Here is a 6,579-nt window from a genome sequence, read left to right on the forward strand (position 1 = left end):
ATCAAGCTTCATTGCTCTAAAAACCTCTGTGATGCATCTTCCCCCACCTGGGATTTCCACACAAGGTCAAGGCTACTATCTCTCTTGTACTGTCTAAACTCGATTACTCCAAAAGAATCTACCACAGATCATCTTTAACAACTATGAAGAGACTACAACGTATTTAGAACTCTGCTGCCAGACTACTGCTACAAGTAAAGCCACAAGCCCACATCTCCCATGTCTTGAAAGCCCTACATTGGTTACCGGTTTCCACATTAAAGCTGCTTTGTATCACCCACAAAGGGATACATGGAACAGGGCCTCTCTTCACCAGGAATAAAATCACCAAATACAGGTAGCACATCCTTCTCTGTTCAAGCAGCCAAACTATGGAACTCTTTACCCCTAAATTTAAAATCCACGGATAACTAACTTATCTTCAGAAGACTACTCAGTCTTCTGAGTAGTTGTTGACGCTTCCCCACATAACCACCAAACTCAGACATAAATGTACATCAAATTCCTGTGTAAATAAGCCTTTATTTGGATTATTTGTATGTATCTAGATATGTCTATTCCTTTTTATAAATGTGTATTATAACTACGTTTATAAAGATATAGATATTCCTTAGATCTGCTTACCAAATGTACATATTACTTATGATTATGTTGTTACAGGATGTTTGTGCTGACTGCCCAAGAGTAGGCAGGCGTGGAATTCCAATACTTCTTTATGCAGATGATGCGGTTTTAATTTTAAGAACAGAGAAGGGGCTTCAATCCTTGTTAAATGTTTTTAATTTGTTTATGACGGACAGAGACCTTCTGGTAAATAATACAAAATTGTTTGTTCTACAAGTTGGTCAGCAACCAAAAAGGTCCTTCTCATTTAAGATTGGTGAAGAAGTAATTCCCTTATCTAAAACTTTCTCCTATCTAGGAGTTCTTTTTGACACAAAATTAAATTGGGAACCTCATCTTGTAAAAAAGAAAGGAGAAATGGTGAGGGTTAATGCATCTATTTTCAACCTTGCTGCCAAACTGGGGAAAAAACCCATTTGAGCCATGCTGAAATTGTATAATGCTAAGTCCGTGGCAACTGCATCTTATGGCAGCGAAATCTGGGGGTATGTTGGCGGGGAGCAATTACAGATCGTGGAAAATTCATTCATGAAGCGCCTACTGTGTGTCCCCATTGGTACGTCTAACCTTGTTGTACATGAGGAGTTGGGGACGCAATATTTATGTGATCTGTTTTCTCTACGTCCCCTGACATGCTGGCTCAAATTATGGCTAAATGAGGACATACCCCTTAACACATTTAATTGTGAAGGACTTTATGGGCCTGGACAAGACAATGTGTTCCCCTTGGCTAAACTATTTAAAGTCAAACTTTGCAAAACTTGGACGATCTGAACTTTTTGCCAATCCATGCCTAATTTCAAAGGGAGATCTGGAGTCCGTTAAACAGGCCTTCTTGATGGACAGGAGGACCCTGAGAGAAGAAGTGGAGCTTCAGAAACATAGTGTGAGGAAGTTTGTTATGCTAAAGACTACTGAGGCTCTTGAACCATACATGGCAGGTTCACTGACCACACATGAAAAATTCTTACTGACCAGATTCAGGTTTAATCTGTTCCATCACCTGCTTATTAGACCTAAGACTGATATTTTTAATAAATCAGCAGCGCCTTGCGGCTGCGACGGAAAGTCTCCGCAGGATATGCTGCATTTTATTTATTTATGTAAATTTTATGAATTTCCACGCAAGCGATACTTAGTAACTCTTTTTTAAAAACTTGGTTTTAAACAAATCAGGCCGGCACTTTTGTATATGCAGCTTTTGCACAGTGACAGTATCCTCCAAATCAAGGAGTTTTTAAAATTATCTGTCAGACTGAGAAACTGTCTGGACCAGTAATGTTTAAATCGTGAAACGCTGTCCTTTTTATGTGCCTATACCATCAATGTATTTCCTCCTTTGCACTGGCACTTGGTGAAATGTATGTTTTTTTTCTTTTGTGACAAAGTATTGTATATTGTATACGCACTTTTATGGTTTGTAAAAGAACCGAAATAAAGTATTTTATGACTTATGATTATGTTATTCTATGTTTAACATGTATATAGGCCACTGCATAAATAAGTAAATTTTTATCATAACTATTTATCTACAGTTGCTTCACTATCGAATTATTAACCCCTTGAGTGCCCCGCCCTTTCCACGCCCTGTGCCGGGCGTTTCATTAGCGGGCGGGGCTCATGACGAGATAGTCTCGTCATGGGCACAGCGCAACCGCGGCCCATGACGAGACCATCTCGTCATGGGCACTCAAGGGGTTAAAAGTAAAAAAATACAAACAAATAAATTAGCTTAACATACAGCAACACATGAAAGTCTAAGTTTATTCAATACAACTTAAATCTAGATATATTACCTTCCTTATACATATATACCTTCCATGTACGTTTGTACCTTAATATTTATTACTTTACTCCTAATTCAGCATCTCCAATCCACTAACCGATATCTCACCCTATACCTCTCTCAATGGTTCCTCCAGCTCCACTCTCTGCCTCATCCCAAACCTCTTTCCACTGCTCTGCCCAGTGCACTACCATATTTATCACCTTATGCCTCTCTCAATATATCCTCTACCTCCACTGTCTGTCTCATCCCAAACCCCTTTCTATTACCATGATCTCCAAAATAATCCTTTCTAGACTCTTCCCTCCTCTACCCCACATTGCATCATCTCAAACCTCTTTTATTATTCAGATCTCCCAAACAAGCCTTTCTAAACTCTTCCCTCATGTATACCTCCTAGACTCATCCGATACCTCCTCTTTCTCCCTAATACACGTCTAGTGACTCTTTCCGCCTCCATCTCTCCTTCCAGACCTCATCATACTGCTATGATCTCCAAATAAACACTTTCTAGACCCTCCCCTTTTCTATCCCTCGACTTACCTTTTTAATCCAACCGACAGACTAACATGTCCACAGCTCAGATTAAATTCATACATCCCTATATCCCTATACTAATTCCCCACTAATACTTTTTGGGTTCCAGAGTAGCATGCTACTGTGCTTCAACGCCTCGTCAGGGGTAGTAAGCGCTATTTAAATGCAATTGCAATTTATATGAAAATGTTTATACTTTCCTGTAAGATACTTACAATGTAGTTTCACAACCATTACCACGCATATGAGTTTACCATTCATGCTTTTACAATGAAATTTGCTGTAAAGGCATGCTTGATAAAGGCATATTGGTTGTAAAAACATGCGTGGTAATGGTAATGCGTGGTAACATTAGTACATAGGTGTTTGCGATTTCTTAATAGCGAATCACAAAAATTCTCTATTAGGAAATCATAAAATGAAAACTATGTACATGTGGCCCTGTATCTATTAAACTGCATCCATTTAACTAAATTGGTACGTACACTGGAAACTTTACATCTGTCCTCTCAATACATTGTGGTAGATGAAGTTCATATGGTTCTTCTAACTCACTTTTTCAAAGATTTTAGCCATTAGCCGAAGTGGAAGGATCGGAGGGGAACTATGTACCCGTACTTTTTAAATTTTAGAAAAATAGTTCCCCTACTTTGTGTGAAAAGACAACTGTCCCAGGACGGTTAATTCTGACGGTTGAAATGCTTCAGCTGAAGTGGAAGGAAGGGAGTCTCTTGTGCTGTGAAACCGAGGGAGGGGCAGACAACTAAGCAAGCGTTCCTGCTAGAGTGCCTGCTTCCCTGGAAGAAATGTAAATGCACGTAACTGGTCAATCTGCAAATGTAATGGGTGCCTGGAAGCCAGTATTGGCTTTAAGTGATGGAACCATTTGAAGCTTCCTGATGACACATATTTCTTCTTTTTGAGAGGTATTGACAGGGAGCTACCAGCTAAGCTGTGTAGTGTGTGCTTTTAAAACACAGTTATAAAAAGAATTGCACTACGTACAGCTTGGGCATTACGAAAACCTATTGTTTGGAACACTTTTTTATCTTAATCCTTTTGGAGCATTTTGTAGCAGCCTACCTTATACTGTGAGTAATGCAAGTTCAAAATAATGGTTTACATGTTCACAGTGCTTTCTGTCACAGACTAGGACCTTGTAGCACAAAATATACACAAAACACTATTCTGCACTGCACCAACCAGGATTCAATTTTGTGGCTCTCTGGTGCAGTGCATCAACTACTAGAGGTTTCATATTGTACGAAAGTGCATTTCCCACTGATTAACATAGCTTCCTTTTAATTTTCATTTAAGCTGTGTGTGAAAGACCGAAAAAAGTTACAGAATATTTAGTTTTTTTACCCACGCCTTTGACCACACTCCTTTACTCACTCATCACGCCCCCATTGCGCAGAGCTTAATAGTTCCCATACTTTTTTAAATACAGTAGCGGCCGGTGGTGGGAGGGTTGCGGGGCGGTGGGGCGGGGCGGGGATGGAGCAGGGTGGGGGATAGTAAACTACAGCATACGGCCGAACAGAGGTAAGTAAACAAATAAATAAATAAAACAAATTTCATTGCGCACGCTGCATTGTCAAATGCAATGCAGCGTGCGCAACAAAATTCGATTTATTTATTTATTTGTTTACTTACCTCCATTGGGCCGTATTCCATAGTTTAGTACCCCCCAACCTGCTCCACCCCCGCCCGCCCCACCACCCCGCAGCACTCTCACCACCGGCCACGACTGTCGATCACAGGTTTTAGCACTAAAGGCCTTTCTCCTTAGGTGGCATGAAAGCAACCCTGACTCAAATAAACAGTCACTTCTGTTGAGAGGCAAAAAAACATGAAACGTGTAAGGAGATTTCCAGCACTGGTTGAGCTAGTACTTATGTGTTATAAGGTTTTAAAAGTGTAAAATTAGATGTTTTACCTGGATCTTCGATAAGGTCTCACGAGGATTGGTGCAACATGTCTAGTGTCCACACCGCGTTTGTGAAATGTTAAAGGCCTCCTTACAGCAGATAGGAAGTCGTCATTGGTTGTTGAGCCAGTGGGACGCACCTGAGCTTGTTTGGTATTTCACCATAGCTCGTTAAGAATCCAGTAAACACCACCAAAGGACATGTCCAACATGTTCACTGTACAAACCATCCAAGTGAAACATCTATCAAATACACAAGATAACGTCTAAAGAGTGTAGAAGGGCAATATATTGGCCAAAATAGAATGCTAAAGATTCTTGCAGTCAGAAAGGTAACTGAGAAGGAGGTGAGAATTACCAAAGATAAAGATGGCACAGAAGAAGAAAACAAGGAGTAGAGGAAGGCAGGGCCGGAATCGGCCCCGACGCCATTATGGTGGTCGGCCGTGCCCCCCGTCTCTCCCACGTCCCATAGCCCCGCATTGGTCGGGGGCCGTGACCCGGAGGTGATTAGATCACTTCCGGGTCGTGAGGGCCTCCCCCGCGCCCCGGAGGTGATCTGATCGCTTCCGGGTCACGAGGAATCCCAACCAAGAACCAGTTCCAGCTGGTGACGGGACACCTCCTTTAAAACGGTGGGGAGCGTGGAGTGCAGTCTCTTTGCACTCTGCTCCCCTCGAAGGCACACCCGTCGCGTGTGCACCCTCCCTTGGGAGGGTTTCTAACCTTTTTTCTGTTTTTCAGGTCGCCAGCTGTCTCGTGGAGCCGGGGGGAATTTACAGCCTCGCTCGAAGGCCTTTTCACACGTTTGTCGCCTGGTCTCCAGCAGGGCGAGCACGGGATTTTTTCGCCGGCGGCGAGTGAGGGGCGAAGAGAGCGGGAGTCAGTTGTGGCAAGTGGAGCAGCAGCTTGAGGGAATCGGGCGCTTTTAAGTGAGAGCCAGCGCCAGTTGCGGGGAGCATCGGTTCGGAGTCAGGAAGCCGCTCAAGCGCTTGGTTTTGGCACGAGGGGCTGGGACCGACGTGCAAGCAAGGTAGCGTGCTGGCGGAGTGAAGAGCGCGACCTCAGGAGCAGGTATAGTGCGTTGCATGAGTGACCTGGGGGCAAATAAGAGGGTGAAGAGTACAACTTCAGGGGCGAAAAATATCCTCACGGCGGGTGCAATCAGCGGAGGGAAGTGCGCGTTTAATTAAGCGCGGTCAAAGCGAGGTTGGGGGGCAGGCGTCTTCTGAGCCGATTTTTTCTGGTAATCTCCCCATGCAAGGGTTCAAGGAGATAGGTTAAACCACGTGGGTAGCGCAAGGGTGCCAGAGCCAATTTTTAGCGGGACAAAACGCATTAAAAAGGGCGGTGGGCACGCATAATTTGGAACTATTCTATCTGGGCAGCGCGATTGAGCAATCTGGACATGTGGCGCTTTGTCTGCCTTACTTGTGGTAGTGGTCAGCGAGCGTATTTTGGGAATATACCCGCGCCCGCCGTGTTTTATACTGATGTGCATCGGGAGACGGTGTTTGAGGTCCGGTATAGTAGATCTGCCTGGTGCGTAACTATGTTACATGGAACCTCTTTTTTATCGTTCGTTGGGGACAGCGTATGGTCCTGTGGGGTATCAGGCGCTTGCAGGGAGCACACCTCTACATGGTGTGTGATCCCTTGGTTACAGAGCACGGGCGAATGGGATCGCGCCCGAGGCTGATTG

The 6,579-nt window shown here is 43.7% G+C and overlaps 1 long non-coding RNA gene across 3 annotated transcripts in view; it reads right to left on the bottom strand.

The window, feature by feature from the left end:
- LOC146799598 (uncharacterized) overlaps nucleotides 1-5,367 on the bottom strand; it is a 98,983-nt gene extending 93,616 nt beyond the window's left edge. For all 3 annotated transcript variants that reach the window (XR_014968951.1, XR_014968952.1, XR_014968950.1), the window contains exon 1: nucleotides 4,887-5,367. This is a non-coding gene — a long non-coding RNA (uncharacterized LOC146799598). The remainder of the gene's footprint in view (nucleotides 1-4,886) is intronic.
- Between the last annotated feature and the right edge of the window lie 1,212 nt (nucleotides 5,368-6,579).

The sequence above is a fragment of the Triturus cristatus genome, chromosome 9, assembly GCF_964204655.1.
Source record: "Triturus cristatus chromosome 9, aTriCri1.1, whole genome shotgun sequence".
NCBI lineage: Eukaryota > Metazoa > Chordata > Amphibia > Caudata > Salamandridae > Triturus > Triturus cristatus.